We start from the raw sequence: 22,542 nt of genomic DNA, 5'->3' as shown, positions 1-22,542 counted from the left end.
TCAACTCAGTGACAAAACCTCTAAAGTATGTAATATAACATAGTTTCTGATTTTTTTTTAACGGAACCTACATGTTGCAATCTCCTACTTTACAGTCATAAAACTTTATAGTCTTCTCTTTTGTCTACTGAGATTTCAGGTGTTTAACCACTGACTTCCACCCAAACAAAGTCTGAAGCAACAATAATGCTATCCATGTGCTGCAGTAAATGAATGTCTCAGCTTGGCTGGCAGTGACAGCTTTTACATACACGGGCAGGCACAGCAGTCCAACTTCTGCCCTCAGCTGGTGTAACTTCATTGCAACGTTCATGGCTGTTAGTGGAATTACTTCTGATTTACTTCAGCATGACTGAGGAAAGAGTTTGGCCCAGTTTGTGTACATTTATGGAGAGGAACCTAGAGAACAGTGTCTGTTCTTGTTTAAAGTATAGCAGGAATTACAGTGTTGGTGAAGAAAAGCATGCAAGCTGTGATTGCAGCCAGCAGCGACATTGCTATGGCACACCATCCTCAGGCTGTTCTTAAAATGCCTAGAAGTTTGGTACCTTGCCTACTGCCTTTAGGACGGAGGCATGTTAAAGTATTTACATTAAATGACTTTTCAATTCAACTTCGACCCAGAGGTACCTCTGGAGAGATGGCAGTGGTGGAGAAGGACGGACAGCGCATGGGAATCTGAAACAATTAGAGCTGTTTCATGCTCTCCTAGCACACCTCTGCCCATGCACTGCCTTGCATTATGTTGAAGCCTGGGAAGTCTGACAATAAAAACACAGCAGTTCAATTAAATAAACTCTCCAGGCACAGGAATGTAACAAAACTAGGGAGTCACCTAAACTCATTACCAGTCCTGACTGGCCATACCTTCGCTGCAATGATAGAGTCATTACAAGTAACTATAATTTATTTCCCATGTCTTATCTTGTAAGAACGGTCAAGGGACCCTTCTAGCAAGCACAGTCCCATTGGCCATGGGGAAATCTTCACTTGCTAAAGTTCTCCTCTTCTCCTACGCTCCGGATTTCCTTTGGGCAGTAATAGAGAACAGCCACTACACTCATAGCACCATTATGTATTATTGCAGCCCCTGCTAGCACAGCCCCAGTCAAAGGCCTAATAGTACTTTCAATAAAATAACTTGTTTAAGGGGTTTGGGACCTGATTATAAAAATTTTTTTGAGGCTGAAACTTTGCAGTCTGGCACTTGAGAATGGCAAAGAATAAATTAATGACTAAAACCAGAGTGTGACAGTTTCAAAGTAACAATGCAGAGAGAAGGAAGACAGAGATGAGCTGGAACTGCACAATTTGGATTCAGTTCTGCAATGCACAGGTTTCTGTTTTCTTCATTCAGTCCTTGATAGGAAAGAGCTGCCTTAAAACCCAAGGAATTTGTACCTTGAAATCTTTGTTTAGATTTTACGACCACCCTCCCAGGTTTACAAGTTCCCCAAATTTTCTGGAGTTATGCCATTAAAATGAAAGAATGGCCTTGTCCTTTTCCACCAAAAGTCTCTGGGTGTTTGGGGTAAAAAAACCCCCATGTCCTCCTTCTACCACTTTACATTCACATGTTCTACCTCCAAGTATCAGACCTTACTATTCACTAAACACCAGCAACACACAAAAAGAAGGCATCCTAGCTTGAAAGGAGCAGCTTAAAACATCCACATGGACACACATACTTCAAAATGGCTTTTCACAGTCTGTTAGTCTCCGCTGACGACTTTGACACCAGTGAAGATCAGCCAAAGCCTGCAGCATACCAACACCACAGCAGACCTTGGCAACCCCACCCAATTTCTTACTTACCCACCTGCATGACTGAGCTAATCTTGGACAACTACAAAATCCACCCACAGCTTTTTCCTCCAAAATAGTTTCTCCTGACACTAGTTATCCACTCCTCGGGTGTCACCACTCTCATTTCATTCTGAGTGGGGGCCAGGTAGAGTCACCAAGCCTGGTGTCTACTCCATGCCTACTGCAAAGCAATAAGGCAGGTTTCCCTGTTTGCCCCCAAATATCAACAAGTGAGTCTTTGTGCTGTTAGGTATGTGATTGAAAACAGCCTCTGCTGTCAAGCTCATCTGAGGGATGCAGAGAGAGGGAGAGCTGACAGTGCACGGCTCATCTGCTGAAAATTTTTTTCTCTCTTGCTCCCAGCAGACAGGGTACCATGGGCAGCCTGGACCCAGAGAGGCAGCTACCAAATGGGCGTAAGGGGTCAGTACAGGCTGAACACGATCCTAGTATAGCACATTCATACATATAAACAAACTCTGTAAAATCAGTTTTCAGGAGGTTATTGGTGCAAACTGGTGAAAAACTGTCAGGTACCCAGTTATTTTGATTTAGAGGTAGTTAATTTAAGCCTAATGGGAGCATCATCCCAATCCACCGAAAAAGCAAGTTGGAGCATAAGAGTAATAAAAAAGATGATGTAAAATACAGACTTGACCTTCCTCTGGAGGGTAATCTTTTACAGTCTACTGGTAAGAAAAATTAGAAAATACTGATGGAAAAGGAAAATAAAAACAAAAAGCTGGCACACATCACTGATTTCTGTTGTTTTCAGATCTTCTGATACCAATTAGTCTGCCTGCAAATCTATAGAAAGCTTGTATGATTTTATTAGTTGGAGTCATCCTCACAACTGGCTCGCTGTGTCCCCATAAAAGCGCATTATGGTCTGGGTACAGTGCAGGTAATTAGTGGCAGGATCCCTGTAGACAGGCCTGAAGTCGCTCCTGCTAGCTCAGTTTCTCACAGAATATCATATCCCCAAGACCTTCTAGTTCTGCACCAAACTGCAAGTCTCACAGAGGAATAAAGACTTTGGCTAAACAGGTTTCATTCTGCTCCCAAGCACATCAGATGATCCCACACCTTTTCATCCATCTCCTAGTACCATGCAGGCACAGGCAGGACCTGAAACCAAGCCCAGCCCTGTCCAAGGAGTCAGGCAAGAAACACTGAGCCTCTTTCAAGTTCCGCACCAGGTGCTGGGGCCCAGGAGCTGTTTGTGCCTTACACCAAGACCAGCAGAAAACTCCCTTTTGTTTTAGCCCCAGGGCACTTTACCCCTAGGTCCATTAATCCAAGCACTGGGCCAGGCTGGAGCAGAGGGGAGAGGTGACAGAAAGGACCAGGAGGTGGACAGGGAGGACCTGGCCCTTGCACCTGAGGCCACACTGTAACTTGGCATCCTGGGGAGGAGCTCATCACATCAACAGGCACCATGGAGGGGGAACTTAGTGCTTAAGCATGGTAGATATTAAAAAGACTTTAAATTCAAAAGTAAGGAAATTAAAATCTTTAGACTCAGCATGGAAGCTATTTAAGAAACTTGAACATAACCATGGAGAGCACAAAAAAGAGGTGTGCATGGTGGGGAGGAGACAGGAAAGTATGGGGGAAAGCAATAAAATGGTTAAATGGCAAGATATTGTTCAAGCCAAACAGGTGCCTTTCAAAAAATGAAAACCCAGCCCAACTGAAGCCAATAGAAAAGGAGTATGAACTATAACAAATAAAATGTCAGGGCATGAAAGTTAGGAAGGCTGAGAGTGATTATGAACAGCCAATAATGAAAGACATAAAAATAAATAACTAGAAATTCTTTTAGCAAATCGGCTGGTTTGCTGGGGATTAGAAGCAGCATTTCATAGCAAGGAGACAGCAGAGGAGCTGTGCGATTTCTTTGCATCAGGGAGAATTTAAGAGACACCTACTGCAGCTGTAGCCTTACCCATTGTTAAGCTGAGAAGCTGTCAAAAGAGTGGTTAATGAAACAGTCTGAAACACTAAACCACATGGGTGCAGGCAGAGAGGCACTTGTTGCAACACAACACAGAGAGTTGCTTGTAAAACTATGCTCTGGTACAAAAGGCTAGGTTTTTCCCCTGTGGTTGTTAGTGTTGCCATAGTAAGTATGAGCATGTTTATTGGTGTGAACTGGAAAGGTCTGAGTGATAACACAGGGCGAGATGATTCGTATTAGCACTCTCAATAGCACTTCTATCCAGGAGAGAATAATTGCCATCCAATATTGCTTTTGTGGTCCAGAAGCACACAATTCTCCTTTCAAGAGTAAAGCACAGGGTTCTTCAATGGACAATCCACTGCCCACTAAAAACTCACTAAAAAAGCGTCCAGAACAGCATTGTAAGTAGTGTGTCTTAATACCACTCACCTTACTTCTTGCCTGCTGTAGATAACAAATAAACACCTGATCTCAACATCCAGTCTGGACAGGAAACATAATTACAAGATACCTTGAATTTTGGCTTTTCCTAATTCGTTGCTTACATCTGGCAACATTACTTTATTGGTAAATTCATACGAATGTGAGCTTGGCCACTCTATTGATTATACTGTGTAATATGTGTGTCTTCTGTATCCCCTACATAGTCTAGAAATAAAGCTATCACTTATCAAGAATATTAAAAAAGTAATATGAATTCATAGATGAATGAAATCCTGCCAGAAGTAGGCAGACAGGCATGCTCTATATCCATTGTCACTCTAATTTAAAATAAGGTGAAATGAAGAAAAGGTGAAACAGACACAGAACATTTGGTCTGCATATTTGAAAAAAAAAAAAAAAGGGTTTCTGCATAATAACTTAAGGTCCTCATACTTGCAGCATTTGGATTGAGTTGTGGTGGCCATGAGGTGTGATTCAATTTGTTTTTAAATTCCGTTTTGCCACACTATAAATGCAGTCACTGCTACAGGTCTCTGTAAAAATCAAAAGGTGGGGTGGGTAGGCAGACATGTGGGTAAAATATTCCCCTGGGATCTATAAATTCAGGGACTGGATCCAAAAAGCACTAAACAAGAAAGCCATCAAAAAAGAAGGGAGGTGGGGTGAAGAAAGAGAAAAAACTGCCCGTTAAAACTACATACATATTTAAGAGTAGGCAGCCTGTAACTTCTATTTAGTTTCACTGGAAAGGAAGGTCAGGAAAGCCTCTGTTGATGGAGAGCACAGACCCACACATATCCAGCTCTGAAAAGGAGCTGAAAGGGGTTCAGCTGTGCGACCTCAGCTGTCAACCAACTTGTCATCTTCCCTTGACATGGTCCAATGGTAAGATCAAGCAAAAGTTGATTTTTTTTTTATTTACTTTTTTTTTTTCCAACTTAATCTATTCAGGTGTTTCAAGCTTTTGACAATGGGCCAGACAGATGGAGGGGCATGAGAAGTGTGCTGTGAGTCACAGTAACCATGGCTGTCTTTAAGATCATGGCTGATTTTACCTTACGTTGAAGATTGATGAGAACATTACCTTTAGCAGGAGAATTTTTTTTAGTGATCAAGGTCTCCCTATATTCTTTGGACTTGTCCGTTAGCTTAAAGTGCCGCTTCAAAACTCAAGCTCAATTTAAACATCGCCAAAAAGCTCACCCAGTTTTTGAAGCACCAGTGTTAACAAGAGCTTAGTTTTCCTGTTTTGTCTGTGATATGCACTCATCAGCTGACACAGAGTACGTCAAATGTTTGGCATCACTTAGAAGTTGCTTGTATCTTGAAATAAGGGGAGGACAGAATTCAGTCACCTATCTGTCATAGCTGCATACTGAGTCTATATATCCTATATATCCATATAGATAGATAGATAGATAGATATAAAATAAACCCTACATAGCCCTATACCAAGTTTTCAATGCTGTTACTGTGCAAGAGGAAAAAGCATCCATCCTGTAACAGGAACGGTTGCTTCAGAGAAACAATCCGCTGTAACAATACAAAGTCTAATCACAAAAGCACATTCTGATGCAGTGTACATGCCTTATGTGCAGGGCACATCAGATAGGGTGTAAATCCAGCACTCAGGCTGTAAATAGCCTCAAATTGATCCCTCTCAGGAGTCAAACTACAGAACCAGGTATGAGACCAAGGGTGACAAAAATCCTTATCTTTACTGTCATCCTGTGTAGAGAGTATAGCGTGGCAGCAAATCCCACACAGCCTGCACTCTGAAATCATTCATAAACAATATGAGAAAAATAGGTTTAGCTTGTGCTAATAGTCCATTCCAAAGTTATTTGAGCTCTTTTATTTCATATGAGACTTCAGAATCAAATGAAAAAACACCACAGGAATGTTACTTGTTGTGCAGCTTTTGAGCTCAAAGTCTGGTTGTTTAATCTGAGACTGAGCATTTATACAATACAACCAAACAAACCAGAAACTAGGCAATGTGAAATTTTAGCATGTTGCTCCTTCTGAAACACCTATGCATCAAAGATTGAAGTCAGCTTATATTGGCTTTTTAAGATAGTGGTTATAAACAGCATGAGATGTTTGTGGAAGACCAATCCTTGTGATCTGGAAGGCAGTTGGCCAAAATTATCCTCATGGAAGAGAGGGCCAAAAGGGTGATGGAGAATTCATTACTTAATTGATAGGTCACTCCAAATCATAGTGCCCTGTCATTGCAATTCTTACTTCAAGACATACAAAACTGACATTTCTGGTACATTCAACTCCACGCTGCTGTTCCCAAGCTTGACATTCTCAGCCAAAATTGATGCTACTCAAGACAGACATATTACTGAGGGGGAAAATAACTGCCTTACATAGAGACTTCATGAAAAATGTTATCTATGAATCCTGCTGATTTGTTGAGCAATGCTCTGTTTTCATTAGCTAATCTAATTGTGCAAAGCCTTCTGTATGAGAATCGGCCAAATCACTACATTCGCATTTCAAATGCACACGATGTGTTTATAACTCTCGTGAGACACACTGTCCACTCCATTAAAAATAACAACCTTTGTAGTTATGCATGCTAAAGTATCGGTAATCAAATCTCACGCTTCATGGTGTAAGATGATCACTAGAAGTGTCAGGAAGAAATTATTCCCCTAAGAGATGGCACAGCAAGATATGTTTGTTGCCTTTGAATCATCACATATTGTCAGTAACAGCATACTTGCGTGTTAGATCATCGATCCAACAATTTGTTATAGCAATTCTATCATCTGATGTTCAGCAAATCAGTCACTTCAAGACCAGCAAAATATAAATCTACTTTCACCACAAAGTAACCAGCACTAAATTTTGAGATGGTGAGGAATGCAAGCCTGACTCCTACACAAGTTTTGAAGAAAGGCATTTACTTCTAGAACTGCCTAATCAAAACTCCAGATCTAAAAATCTCCTCAAGTTTTGGGGCATCAAGATTTGGCTCTGAAATTTGCTACTTAAGGGCCGCTCTCACTTAGACTACTTTAAGTTTTCCATAACCCTTTAAAGCTGCCCAAATGAAGCAGAAAACATTCAAGGGCAACCGTGTTGGAGCAACTTATACGGCTGAATTAATTTCCCTTTGTCCCCTGCTTTTATGATGATTTCCAGGGAAATTAAATGTAGCAGAACCACCACTCCCCAAACAGACTAACACTGTATAACAGCTGGAATTAGGCAGGGGGAGGACTGCTGACCCAGTGGCATATTTCACACCTCACATTAGCCTTGTTTGCTACTGATGGGCTTTTGGTAACTACAGGAGTCAAGAGATAATCTGTAGTTGATGGGATCCTTCCCAACATATGAAGATAGCAATAACAAAGATGTATGATTTTTATCACTGTAATACAATGTTAGTTTCTGGTGCCATCTGTGCATTAGTCCTACCATAAGTCTGGTATTTTAAATTCCTCGAAGAATATTTCTAGGAGAAGAGAATCAGAGCATTTGCTTTTTGGTAGATCTATTCTGGCACTCTAGAAATTACCCTTACAAAACTGTCAGATTTCTTAAAATTAAAACAGATTGTTAATTCCTGGAAGTTCCTTCAGAAGCAGCATTTTATTATCACCCTGGCACTTCTTGCTCATGCTGGCTGCTATTCAAATCACCTTGGCACCAGAGTCCTGGCCTAGCTGCAGCTGCACATCACCTGGCATCAGTAACCTGGAAACAGTCCTTTGAGATAAATGACCACTGTGCCAAATAGCAGCATAAAACTGGACAATAAAATGTTTTCCTTCCAAGAAATAACTGATGCTGTGAAACTTTGCTGGCTCCTGCTGGCTCCCCAAAAGCTGTCCATGCACCATCTACACACAGCAAACACCCTTGCAGCGCCTGAAAGCTCCCTGCCTTCCAGAGAAAGGTGCTTGAGCATCTGTGCAGTGGCATGGTCCCATGCAGTCATTCCTCTCCTACAGGCTCACATGAGGTGGAAAGGATCTGTGGCTTGGTTTTCAGAAGACCCATGAAAAGGCTTCCAGCCCAGCGCTTCCCTCCTGGCCCACTGCCAGCAGGCACCCCGGCTGCCTGAACATTGCACCCACCCTCATGCCTAGCACTTGGCTCCCGTCACCCCCCATCCCCCGGCACCAAGGTAAAGTCCTCTTAGCTTTTCTAGTTTCCAGCAAGAAGTCATCTACTAATGTGCACTAAGCTGTCTTGGTCTGCAGTTTTACATTCTTCGGCGCAGCCAAGAAAAGAAAAATCACAAGTTTGGTATCACAACAAAACAAGCAGACATAACCCAGGCTATAAACCATTAGGAAGACAAAAAGCTCAGACAGATGCAAGAGGGTTTCTGTCTGCTGAAACGCTAATATCCTCAGTCCTCAGCAGCGTTACGCTGGTCTAGCCGAAAATGCAGCTTTGCCCACCCCTGCCAGTACTCCAGTAACTGGAGCCCAGCCTGCGGCCCCGCACACCCACCCGTGCTGGCGTATGGTCCTCACAGCTGCTGCTGGCTACCAGGGCTAGTGCCTGGCAAGGCTTATCTGTGCTGTAGAGAACTGCAAAGCCTTTCTGTCAGCCCACCCACACTGGCCAGAGCTGGCAATTACATTGTTTATACAAAATACCTTTTGATTAATGGTTAGAGAAATAAAAACTGTAGCATATGTTGCTCTCTGTATAAAATCGTAAGTCTGTCAGGCTTATGGTGCATCTGGCTGGGAACGGGGGACAAAGATTTATTCCTTCTGTTATACCCTGTACCCCCCATGTTTAAGTCTGAGCTCCCTCCATCATTTCACCTATTACAATCTCAGCTAATTCAGAGAAGACATCTAAGCGTGGTCTCTGCAGCAAACCCCACCAGGGTGTCAGAAAGCATGAAGAAGAAGGTGGGACACGTTCATGCTGACAGACCAAGTGGTAAATCTTCAGCCTCAGCCCAGGCACAGCTGGGACACCTGCTGGCAGTGGCAGATGAGGATCCCAGGCAAGGCATTGGTTTCTCTTGCTCTTGTGGAAGCTGAGGAAATGGTTTGCTCACTCAAGGAGGTTTATGAAATTCCTGTTTTATAGATGGGACTCTGAGCACCCAGTGCACAAAAGTGTTGAAAGTTGGTGTTGTCATCTCTGCTTCACGGGTGTCTGTCACACCGGTTGTACCTGCAGCCAAAATCACACACCTTCACCTGGTGTTCCCACATGCTAACCTGGCAGTTCTGTCTCTCTGGAGAAAACAGACAGCAGCCCTCACCTCACCATGCTCCCAGGGAAAGCCCTCTGTGGTGCCACCACCACTGAGCCCAGCCTACAGGAGGAACTGGCACTGCCCACTGTTGTCTTGGTCATCTTCTCAAGTCCCTTTTGAATAGGTCGTAAGTTAATAGTTCAGAGAGTACATCCAAATTCATGTTTTCCAGTTGCATCCTATTACTTGTGAGGCACAAACAGCAGTGCTGGACTTGTGACAGCACAACAAACCAAGGCTTATCCTAGGGCCTGGTGGAGAGTGTGAAGTCCCAGGTTCCAGCCCACTTATGTAAACCTAGCAAGATGGTTTTGTGCACTCCCTTAATTTAAGGAAAGAGAGAAGCATTCCCAGGGAGGCACAGCCACGTCCCACACCAACCCTAATGAACAGATCAACTCTAGGAGGAAATAGGGCCAGCTGCATGGGAGACTGTCAGATCTGCGGAGAGATGACCGCAAGTCTTTGTTTCCCCAAGTAAGACAGCCAAGACAGTAAGGGGGCCAGGAAAGAAAGCCCAGTGCTCCATCATTTTTCACATTTTTTCATGCATATGTTTTCTGAAAGTCTTTTTGCTGCAAGTAGACTGTAATAATTTCTGTGGCATCGCCAAAAAGATACTTTTCCCTGAAAAGTGATACTATCTCTCTCTGCAAATTTTATCTCAGTTATAAATAAGGTATTGGGCCAGATTCTCAGCTGGCATAATTTCTGGGTCACTGAATCAAAACCTCGTGGAGTTGCACCTATCTGGCCTATTGTCTGTAATGCAGTTTAATAGAGGGACGGGACTCTAAATCAGGTTATCTGTCGCCAAACCACAATTCGAGGCACTTCCTTGCCAGTTCTTTGTGCCTGCGACCATAGATGACCAAAGGTTACAATACAGATCAGAACAAAGTGTGAACATATGGATGGCCCAAGCATGTTAATTTTTGAGCAAACCCTTATAAACAGAGACAGAAGAAGCCCAAGAAGGAACAAAGGAACAGTAAAATCTATTTGCGTTAACAAATTAAAATAAACAATAAATTCAGGAGCAAAGCAATTCTTCCCATTCCCCAGTGAAACACAACATTTATCAGCAAACTACTGGCAACGCTGCTTCAGAACTCCACACGGCTGTATTTATGCATAGCAGAAATCCTGCTAAACTTCTCAGCCTGGCAGAACAGAAACAAAAGCTAGTGAAAGTGATGGGACAGAGGTAAAGCCAAACAGCAAACGAACACGTATTGAAGCTGTAGCATAGAGAGAATGAAATAACAGCTCAAAGCAAACCCTAACGTGCTCCAGGACACATGATTGCTCTGCCAGGGCCCATTAACACCTCATAACTGTAACCCAGCACCCACAGAAAGAATTATATTTTCATATAAAACACCACAAAACCCAAGCTAAGCTCAACAAACCACTAAGAGGTAAATCAGAGTAGCTAACAGAAGTCAGACTCAATTACTTTAAAAAAAAATGTTACATGAAGCAAGGACAGCATCCCAAAACTTTGGAAGGGTCAGGCTGGAAAAACCTGATGGGTAGTCTTTGTTTCATAGCCAGTTATTAGCATAGCTGCTCGACTTGGACCTGCGCTCTTGTATGGGAAGAACAATTTCCCATGAGAGGAAATGTCCTTTCGGGGGCTGCGTGCCTTGTTGGCAGTGGGACCACAGTATGGGGAGAGACTGGGATAACAAACCTAGAAACCACTACGGTGAACCTGAAGGACTCATAAATAGAGATGACATCACCTGCCACCTGGGACCCGGAGAGGGGGACAACTCAACAGGCTAGTTCTTTTCAACTGAAACATTTTCCCAGGTGTTTTCTATCACCCTCCTTTCTGATGTTGCAGCCTTGCATCTCATGGTTGCACCTCTAATTCTTGCGTAGGCCAGCGGTGATTAAGAGACAGCCCTGAACTGCAGTGTTTGTACAAAGATTTTGAATGTCTTGGAGTTTGGGATCTTTGGAGCAGATCCTTTGGCTCAATCTGCAAGAGAGATAAAGATAACTGTCAAAAGGGAAGCCAGTGAATTCATGTTTATAGCGAACTACCCTGTGCGGGCTGAATTCACATCAGAGTTTGTCACAGACAGTTCATTACTTATGGCTGGGCTAGGGGCCCGCCAAACATTTGAGGAGTTGCTGGCCTTTAGTAAGGCCATTAAAAATGAACAGCCATAATAAATACTCCTGTTGTTATGCCTCCAGAAAGCCCAAAGGTTAAATGAACTATGAATCTTCCTCCTCTTTCTCTGACCAAGGTTACTCCAGATCACGATAGAAAAGTACCAGCTGGGGTTAGCAATTTTTTCCATCCGTTCTTCTACGATGTCCAATATTATGCACTGACATAAGTAGTGATCAGGTTGCTCAGGTTTTGCTGTGAGATGTTATGATTGCTGCACAGTATGCAAGCAATGGGAAAATGAAGACAAGGACTTTGAAAGGCATTTACTCAAATAAACCAAAAAAGCAAGCAGCCTGCTAATTGTGATTAAAATTCTGTGTTAATCTTGAACAGCCTAAACTCATGTCAGAAAACTGAAATTATACCATCAGACTGATCTTTGACTGCTGTATGGTGGCAATAGCAACTGCTTTTTAAGAACAGAGAAGTCCAGCAGTTCTAAGCAAATACTCCATCATCCATTTATTTTTCAACATCTTTCCTCTTAGCATTCAAACCTGTACCACCTGGCTTTAAAGTGAAACTTAACTTGCCTTGTAGTCATAACGTGATCTTTGATCTAGAGTTAAATGAAGATTTACTGTATTTTCAGACTGCTTTTGGCCAGCGCTGGAGAAAAGAGAGGAGACAGGGACTCCCTTGTCCAGTATGTCATTCCAGCATGGCTGGTAGGAGACAGCAGCAGCTTTATCAGTCAGTGAGTGCTTAGCTCAAGTGCTAGAAAATGGGGCTGCTCGTTCTGCCGGTGAATGTGTAGACAGCTTTTACTGTAGCTCCGAGTGATAAAAAGGTTGGAGCATTTCTGAAAGCGGCTCAGGAAGGAAACCAGACCAAACTGCACAGTCACGTAGCACTTACAGTAAAGGGCATGCCTGGAAAAGGGGCCAGAAAGATGTGCTTTAGTCCAGGGTGGCCAATTCGAAAATAATGATACATGCATGTGAAGGAGGGGAGGGACCAAGAGACCCATATGCCACCCTGAATGTCCATCATATTGACTTATAGACTGGACCCAGAGCCCAGCAGGCAGGCCTCTGCTCCAGCCACTGCTTACTTATGTTATTGCGCTTCTGGTTTACATCTGTTTGTTTGTTGTTTGGTTTTTTAAAGGAAGGAAAGAGGTAAGGCAAAAAAAAAAAAAAAAAAAAGTAAGATCATAATGCCAGTCTTTTCACAATACATTTGTATCACCTCACAGAGCTCACACCTTTTATTCTTCTGAGCTCTAGTTAGCACTTCTCTGAAAGGAGTCATTTTGCATAGCATTTAATCTTGATCAGCGGTCGTGGCTGCTCAGATATTTACAAGTGTGATTAAGAGAAATAAAAGCCAGATCTTCCATAGACAGGAACGTGTTAGGCAATTTTTGCACATTGTTTTACAAGTTAGTTTGCAGGTCTGAATTAAACAAGTGTGTGTGTGGGAATTATCCTTCTCAAAGGTATGTTGACTTATGAAAAACTAATCCCAGATATAAATCAGATATAGGAGTCTTTCCCAGACAGAATTAAAATCTAGAGAAGATCTGGAGAGATGAGATATGCTTGCTCTTGAGCACACTGCTAAGAGAAGCTTAGCTTATTCAAAGTTCAAGTTCAGCACCAGGTCAGTATGTCATGCGTTTCTCAGTGGTGGTAAGATCACTGCTGTTTTACCACGAATCTCAGCCCCTGCCAAGGCAGTTGCCCGGGCTCATCCATGATGCCCAGACCACATTCTGTCCCGTTTCTGATATTTGCACATCATATATTCACTTCTGTGGGAGACTAAGTCTGAGGAAAAAAGCACACATTTTTAAACAGTCTCTTAATGCACCATCAGTTTGTAATCCAGGAAGAAAAGAGGAAAGCCAGTGCTACACCACTGCAGGACTTTGCAAGTCCCCAGCAAGGATGTGGTGAAGTACCAGGGGTCCTTTCTCAGGGCCTCGGAGAACTGTTGTCGTATAGAAATTCAGTAGTTTTTTGGTGTACTCTGTGGGAGAAGGACTAATAGTGCTGATGTGTATCTTGCCTCACAGTGTGCTTGTATGGCAGTCAGTACCACAAATGTGTTGAATTGCTCATCTCCATCTTTCTAGTGAGCTGTTCTGTCCTCAAAACAAAACTTCCCCTCCTTGCTACCATCTACCTAATGCTCCATTTTATGCTCATATGTGTATGTTCACACACATGCCTGAATTCCATCCTGCTTAGCCACCCTGAACCCCCACCAGCTTCATCACTGCATTCACTGGGGCTGGGTTGGCAGCTGCTGTATAGACAACACTTGGGTTTCATCATGGAGCTATCCATGGGGTAAATTTTGATTCCAAACTTTCCTACTGTTTGAGCTACCAATCTGGCTTTTTTTAGCAGGGCGTGCAATTCACAGCAGAAGTGTAGCATATACAACCAAAACTATTTTGGGTACGCAGCACAGACTTTGTGAATTCTGCTCATGTTCCCCCAACTGTCCTAGGCATTTATACTTCCTAGGCAAACACTTAAAACACTTGAACACTGAAATGTACCTCTACTCACCACAGCATTTGACTCCATTCAGTTGGGTTCATGTGCTTACTTTGCAAGTACCCTGTCTTTTTAGTGAACAAAACTCTTAACAGACACCAGCATATCAGATGTATCTTTAAAAACTAACTGCACAGACCAAAATAGCCTAATTTCAAGCTCAGTTGCATTCCTGAACTGCATATTCTGATCCAAAATCTTACCCAATATTCATTTGTACCATTTTTCTTCAACTGTCTCAAGAGGCTTGTCAAATCTATAGCAAAACTTGCTCCATCTTAGAAGAGAAAAAAGTACACGTTGCACCAGACATTAATGCATTTAAATTGAATTTGGCAAGCTTAAATTTGGGATAATTGTGTTTCCTTCCTTATTTTTTTTTCATATGCAAAGTGATTGGTATGAGCATTGGCATCTGTCTTCACTTTTAATCTGTTTAAAACTTTATTGGCACAGTCATATGAGGCAAGTAAATATTTCTTTCATGAACCTATAAAACATCATTAGTTTATTTTTTTCATCATGTCAGGTTGGATAAGTATCTCACAGTGCCTGTACATCTTCATGGGGATTTTATTATTTATTTTGATTTAGACTGAACTAAAATTAAGACATGTCCCAAAGCCCTAAGCTTCTCTGACAGTCTTTAAAATATACAGTAATAAAATTGAATTAACAGGCTCACTCAGTGATTTCCAGATGGCAATATGCTGGTAAGAGCAGAGAAACCACAAGAGCTTTAGTCTCCTCTTTCCTGCCCCAGCACTGTAGCAGATGCATCCTTTGCATCTGCCCCATCCTAAAGTGGAAGAGCCAGAGGGAAATAGCAATGGGGCAGACAAGAACGGTATCCTGTTATCAAATTAATAACCTTGGCCATTCCCAAACATCAGAGGGGAACATCAGCTTTGCAGGCTAGTGCTCAACTGTGCAATTTTTGAGAAACAATAGCTCCCCGATATATAGTTTAGCATTTTATCCACACAGAGGCATTAACTACATCTAGAAAACTAGAGAATTAATTAGCAACACTATGGCTGCATTACTGAAGCTAATCAGTATTAATTCTCCGTGTAGACTACCTTGATGCAAATTAAGGCCATGTCTAAATATGCAGCCTACTGCAGATTTGAGGGGAGACGGGTCTACAGTGGGGGCATCAGGAATCACAAGCGCAGATCTCCCACAGGTTCATATTCCAGCTGATGAATCTTTAGTGCTCTGGAGTGGGCAGTTCTGACTCAGGACATTTAACTATAAATCTCATCTTTTGTCCAGCTGAAATAACCTAAGCCATTTCCTCCCAGCTTTATAAACTGGGTGAAACAGATAAATTGTTTTCTTTGAATTTATCAAATATCAGAAGAACCAACAATAGAGGAAAATGTTGTCCTGCATGACAAAGCCTGCACAACTTTGCCAGCACAGACCCAGTTAACGTCCCTATCATTCAAAAAAGAAAGCCGCCACCAGAAGCATAGGAATTGCTTCTGCTGATGTAACCTGTGCAAGAAACTCAGAAGAACGCAGTATTGTATCCACACTGAGCAAACCTGTACTGACACCTTAAAATGCATTGTCCCTGCGGTCTTTACTAGCCACCACTTCATAGGAATAGGGCAATTTTCAATTGCAAACAGGTAGAAAATATTTTTTGTGCTTGAAAGCAACTACAGTACTTAAGAAAGAGGTGACTAACATTGCCAGCCACCTGTGGTCGGCACCACTGCAGATGCAGAAGATCTTTTTGGACTGATTGCAAGATGTGGGCTTGATCCATTACAATTAGTGTCTTCAAAGACAATGGTAATTGAAGGGGCTTGGTAGCTGCAGGATTGAGACCACAGTCCTGCAAACGCATGGGATGGAGAGAGAAAACGAGGAAACTACGCAAGCAGAGCTAAATATTTTTCTATTTTTTTCTGTTCCACTCAGGCAATTCTTCCTTTTGCATCCATGGCAAACACAACATGCCTTGTAAGTACCAGATACATCTCGTCCACTTACATGCCTGCTCCTCCCTCTCCTCTAGTCTTCCTCGCAGAGGACACTGGAAAGTGCTCTTTTACAGGAATCAGTTTCTTCAATGAAAAGATAATTCATTCAGAAGAATCCAGAAAGGAAATGAGTGTTCTCCCTCCTTACCCCACCAGATCCTGAAGCAAGAGGGAAGACATTTTATTTTACCTTCAGTCAAGCAATGATGATGTCAACAAGTAGTGCAATTCAATAGAATCAAAACATCTTGCTCCTGCTACCATTGCTGTTGAAAGTACAGAGAAACAATGCTCTGGACACAGCCTAGTTAAAGAGTAACCATTAATAGTTAAACAGCCCAAATGACTACAGACAGCACCCTTGCCATGCTATTGTCTCTTCTCCCTCTTGCACCTGCACCACCTGCAGAGGCACCCAGAGGGGGCCAGGTCTCTGCCGATCTGCAGGACAGCAGCGGGGGCCCTGCAGCTCAGGCAGCTGCCTCCCCATGACAGCTGGGGAGCCCTGGGAGCTGCAGGACCCCATGGTGTGGCAGAGGCCCAAGGCTTCCTCCTCTGCAGTGAAATAAGGAGACCCCTAGGCAATCCTACGTTGCACGGTGTCAGGTGGCGGCAAAATGGGGAACTGTAACAAGCTCTCTGCTGTTTGCTTTTTCCACTATAGTTCCCCTTCCTTCTCCATGGTATCCCGAAAGCGAAGGGCATCAAACACACAAGCCACCATCACAGTTGGAAAAACAGTATGCAACTTAAGTAAATATAACTCAGTTGTACCAATGAAATTGAAAACAGGGAAATGACATAAAAAGAATGTACATTATTTTAAATTGCAGGTTTTTATACGTTCACTTTTATTGCCTCACTCTTTTAAATAAATCCAGGACCTGATTTACTTTAATAAAAGTTTAATTTCACATCTTGGTTTCAGTTCTGTACTCTTAATTTATTCTATGGCCAGCCTTCCGACAGGAAAAGAGCTAGAACAGCTGGGGAGTTTTACGGCCAGGTTATGCCCAAGTCACTGTAGTACAGCAGTTAAAAGCAAATTCAATTGTAACTTCCACTGCATAGAAATGTTCTAATCTCTGCCTCCCCACCCCGCCATGTATTGTTTGGAAAAAGCAGCAAAGATCACACAGACACCTCCTGCTTTCAGAAGCCTCAGCATACCAAACAAAATCTGGATTATATTTCTTTTTACTTTTTTCTTCTAAAATCACCAAGTGAATTCAGAGCACAAAGGTGAATAACAATTACTGTCCTTGCTCTGCAGCTGAGCGGTTGCTAACCTCAAGCTCATTCAACATACAAAACCCAGATCCATTGGCAAAGTCAGTTTGGATACACATGGGTTGGCTGCTTATAAACAAGGGCAGAACATGAAGTGCAAGAATGGTTATCATAAGCAACTGATGCACAGACATTAAATAGCCTCTAAGTCATTCGGGACTCACAGGTCTCACGTTCAAACCCTGCCTCAACAAGTCTGCAACACAAGGAAAAGCCGAGAGGTGCCCACAGACGCACAGGTACGCCTTAGGGAAGCCAGGCTCCATACAGCTACGCTCAGGTTTTCTCCTGAGTGCCCCATTTCCCCAGGGAAGACCTGGCTGTCCCAGCTCTGAGGCAAGGGCTCCCCCCAGACCCTCCCCAAGGGCCCGTCTCTGAGGAGCCACCTCACGAAGCTTCATTTTTGGCCCAAGGCGGGGAGCCTTTACTGCTTCTCTGTCACCTCCAAGCCCCTTTGACCACAGGGCCTCCTCAGGGCACCCCATCCAACCAAGGGTAACCCCGCTGCGGACTCCCCCCCCCCGCCCCCCGCCCCAGCCCACACATGCCACCTGCTCCCAGCCCTCACACTGTACCAGCCAGCAGCCAGGGAGGCAGTAGAGCCACCAGCGTCCTCCCAGCTGTACCCTCTTACCTCAGCAGGGAGCGTCCCGCCAGCCTCCGCCCGCCCTGCCGGGCCGCTGCCTCAGAGCGCCCGGCGGGCCCGCCTCACCCGCTGCCTCAGAGCGCCCGCCCGGCCCGCCTCACTCACGCCCGCCGGGGCAGGAGCGGCCGGCAGCCCCCAGCGGGCCTGCCCTGGAGCGGGAGGAGGGGGCCAGGGGGTGGCCGGCGCCTGCCTCCTGTCACGGGCACCAGCCCTCTCCTCACCTGGCACGGAAACACAGCTGAGGCCTGTTACTGTCATCATGGTGGGGGAGGCAGGGGTCGGGGTCATTTGCAGCATGGAAAGGGCCAACCCGTGTCTTTCAGATGGGCACCCCTCAGAGAGCGGTTCCTAACATTTTCCCCCTTTACTGGAACATTCCCTCACCAGAGGCAAGAGCTTTCCCCCTGTAGCTGCTAGGGCAGGCAGGGCGTGATGAAGGCAGGTAGAATTTGCTCAGGCAGGGCTGGAAACCCTATGAAGGACAAAGCTGCCTCGCTCAGGACCAGAACATATGCAGCCAGAGCAAGGAAAGTCTATCTGGAAGAAAATAGCAGGTGTTTGCAAACATAGAAAATGAAAACACCCTTTGTGAGGCAGCTAAGCTCTCCTTGTGTTGAAGACCCGAGCAGCCCAGCCTGGCAGGGGGTCAGCAAACCTGCTGCCCTGGCATGCGACTCCCCCGCCACCTTGCTGGGAGGTCAGCGCACACGGCCATTTTATTTCTGAAGAGGTTATTTGCAAGCAATGAGCAAAGCCTCACAGTAAAAGTGTAACGTCACAATTAGGATTCAAGACGCTAAGCGTCAGCACCAAGCACGCGGCTCTGCACACAGAGGCTAATGGATGCAAGCACAATTACTCCTATACACTGGTCCCTGTGTTTATAAACCTGCTCAGCTTGCTACTAAGGGAATTTGCATTTAACTTCAGCAGTAAGGACTTGTGCTCTGGCTGCTGAAGGTCTTGCTGATTGCTATAGTGTCTCTGCAATTGTGTAACTCATTACAAATGCATCATTCATCACAAGGTTCCCTACCCCACCAGCCACAGCTGTTACAGCTTTGCTCTGTGCTGACTGGTCTGCAGCTGTAGCATATCAGCATGTGGTTTTAAAACAAACAAAAGAAAAGAAAATTAAAGCAACACGTTTGCTTTTCTACCGTTTTTTCACAGGAGCAGATAATAATCAGCCTATCCTTTCTGCAACAGCAACAAGGATAGTTTTGGTTTTAGCAATGTAAATCATACTGTGATAGAGCTCAGGTAGAAGGACCCAAAGCACTGTAGCACAGCTGAGCAGGCCAGCACACAAATGCTTAGCTGTAAACACCTGAATGTCGACTACTCAAGCCCAGATATGTAAGGGAGTCTTACATGAGCTACCGAAAAGAACAGGAAATAATGTTATGTTTTATTCATGTCCACAGAGCAGCACACAGCTCTACAAATGAAAATATAGTGATTTCCTCTCATCGGCCTTAAAACAGTACTAAATTGTAACCAAGGCAGCAGATTTGTTACCATCCTAAATTTATCATTTCTCTACAGCAACCAGGTCCCTTCTGCCTGGCTGTTGCTGCCAGATGTTCATTTCAGTGTAATTTAGCCATACACACAAGACCCTGGCTTGCACTGCCCTTACTCTGTTTTCCCTGTTAGCAATTCTCTTTGCTTCCTGGTCACTATTTCATTAGCAATAAGTCATGCAACAGACAGGTGAAGTTGTACAAAGAAGTTTTTATTAAGTGTGCTGATGGGCTGTGCTGCCTGCTGAAGCTTTGCAGAAAGACAGCCTCTGCATTCCAGGTTGCGATGCTAACCTTCACACTACACAGGAGTAAAAGCCTTCTCAAAAGCCCTTCTCCACTGCCCCTTAGGCCACAGTCACTCATCTCCTTCACCTAAAACAGCAAACCCTACTTCCTCAACCACACACTGAGTAACAACATGCAAGGACTCCACGCTCGTAAAACTAGAGCAACTCTTCATCAGGAGAATGGCCAGGACTTTATTAACACACATACAAACCCAGCTTATTGCTGTCTTCTTCCAACATCTTTTCTCTTTCCCCTTCTTTCTCCCCAACCCCTTTTCACAGCTTGTTCTTGTTCCCTGCAGACTGTTTCTAATGCTATGCTTTAAAGGGATCTCACCTCTATAAGAAGGCTATCAACTAAATCCATTCAAGGCACTTCTGCATTTAAAACTGAGCTCCAACAACATCTTCAAGAAAGCCAGCAGCTTCTGTTCTTCATGTGCATGAGCTAGAATATGTTAACCTGTAAAGCTGAGCACAACTGAGAACTCTAGCATAACATAGTTACAAGCACAAACAGAGAAAGATGAATCCTTCATTTATTAAAAAAAAAATCTTAATTAAAAAAAGCCAGACTGGAAGAACAGTGTTCCTGTGTACCTGTAGAAGCAGTAGTAACTGAAAAAGCTGGTTTGCCTTGTGGTTGACCCACTCCCAAGTATTTTATGAGTCCAAGGAAAACTGCAAGGCAGAGCACACAGACTATCTGAAGTGGATGTACACTAACTAATGCTTGGGGGTTTACCACACAGATTCTCTAGTATTAAGAAACGTTGAGCTGACATTTCAGCTTTTATTTTTCTCGCCAGCCCAAATTATTGTTGGCATTTTCCACAAAAACCTGTAAGCATTTAATATGCCGTATCTTTGTCTTATTTGGGTTTGGCTGAAGATGTCCACCAAGCTCAAAAGCTTTGGTGGGGTCAAAGGGAGAGGCGTGAGGAGCAAACTAAGCAGCAGAGATAGTGCATTTGCTTTGTTTTCCTAGCAAATTAGGCTAAACCCAGAATAGGTCCTAATAAAATCAAAGAATAAACTTCAAATATACCTGGGACTATGCTCTAAGCCCATAGTGGTCAGTATCTTACCTAAGTCTTGTCAGCAAGTGTCTTTCTAAACCTGAGATTTTCATGTAGCATTCAGCTCACCATCTTCCTTACATTTGCTTTCTAACATTAGCCAGATTTACTTTCCTTAATGACCACCTTTTATGGCCTCATCTCTACATATATTTACCCAGCTGCTATGTATTTGCTAGGTGAGCATGTGTGTCACTTCATGTTTCAGAAAGGCTTTTAACCCTCGCCTCTGGGCAGCCAGGATTTCCTGCTCTGCAGCAGCAGGAACAGTGCGAGACAGGAAACACTGCTGGCTGCTGCCACAGGCTGGGAGGGAGAAAGGTCAACGGCTGTGTTTGTACCTTCTCATTACTCCCACATCCTCAGGCTTGTGTCTAGTCAAGATTGCATTTATCAATGCCACTATTGATAACCCATTTATGAATAACTGCACTTACCAAATTGCCATCTTATTTTCAGTATTTGCTGAATTTCATTTGAGTACATAGCATCAGTGCCATTCATTGTCTTCAAACTGTTTGCAATATTACGTTGCTGAGCTAGCACTGATTGATGCAATAGCAAGGCCAGAGATCCATTTGCTCAGTGTCCATGTCATACATAGGAATAGAGCCAAGCCCTCCCAGCAGCCTGAAATGGGAGTAGCTTTATTAAGGCCTTGACAAGGATGTCTTGAGACCATCCACTTTTTATTTTGCTTTGTTGAAGCGTCTTGGGAGGTCAGGCACACTAGGACAAGCCACATGGTATTGAACTGCAAAGTTGTGACAATCATTTGGAGCTCCTAATCATTAAAATTAAACTACATTTTATAAAGCGTGATTTTTAAACAAAACCATTTCCCACTTGTTTCCTAATTTGATCTTAAGTTCTAGAAGCATCTGCTTAAACTTTACATGATTGCAGTCACATCATTGGGTTTTGCGCACCATCTTCTTGCATACACACAACTTCATCGCTATGACCAACACTTCGGTTTTATCCTTTAGAAGGCTGCTATGATACTTTGTAGTACTACAACAAATATGTCAATTTAAAAGTTGTTATGTCCCCATATGTAGGGAGTGACTGCTACGTACTACCATGAAGGTAGAAATAGGCTGAACGCTACTCAAATGGGAATGTTATACCGGAATTTCTGAACAGTCAATTGAAACAAATTTAGCTTTATTCTGAATCAAAATTAAACATTCATAAAGTTTCCCATAGAAAGTTCAATGCTTTGTTTTTCCAAAGTGCAAAAAAATTCATAAATTAAAACATTTCACAGCATTTCAGTAGAGGTACATATTATTGCAACTTGTATTGGTAAATATTGCAAGTAACAATACAATTTGAAATACTATAACCCATGTATTTTTGAAACTGACTTTTTAATTTCAAACTGACAGCACTCGTATTTTTCAAAGACAGCATGGCAAACATTTTTGAGAAATATCTTTGATCACCTCTGCTCTTGAGCATCACAGCAGACCTTAAAGCCGAACACGAACAAAGCAACCACCTGTCAATTCTGGTCTCCATAAAGAGCCTAGGGAAAGACATCAGT

Source organism: Falco rusticolus, chromosome 8 (genome assembly GCF_015220075.1).
Source record: "Falco rusticolus isolate bFalRus1 chromosome 8, bFalRus1.pri, whole genome shotgun sequence".
NCBI classification, from domain to species: Eukaryota; Metazoa; Chordata; class Aves; order Falconiformes; family Falconidae; genus Falco; species Falco rusticolus.
Note: the sequence above shows the minus strand (reverse complement) of the source record.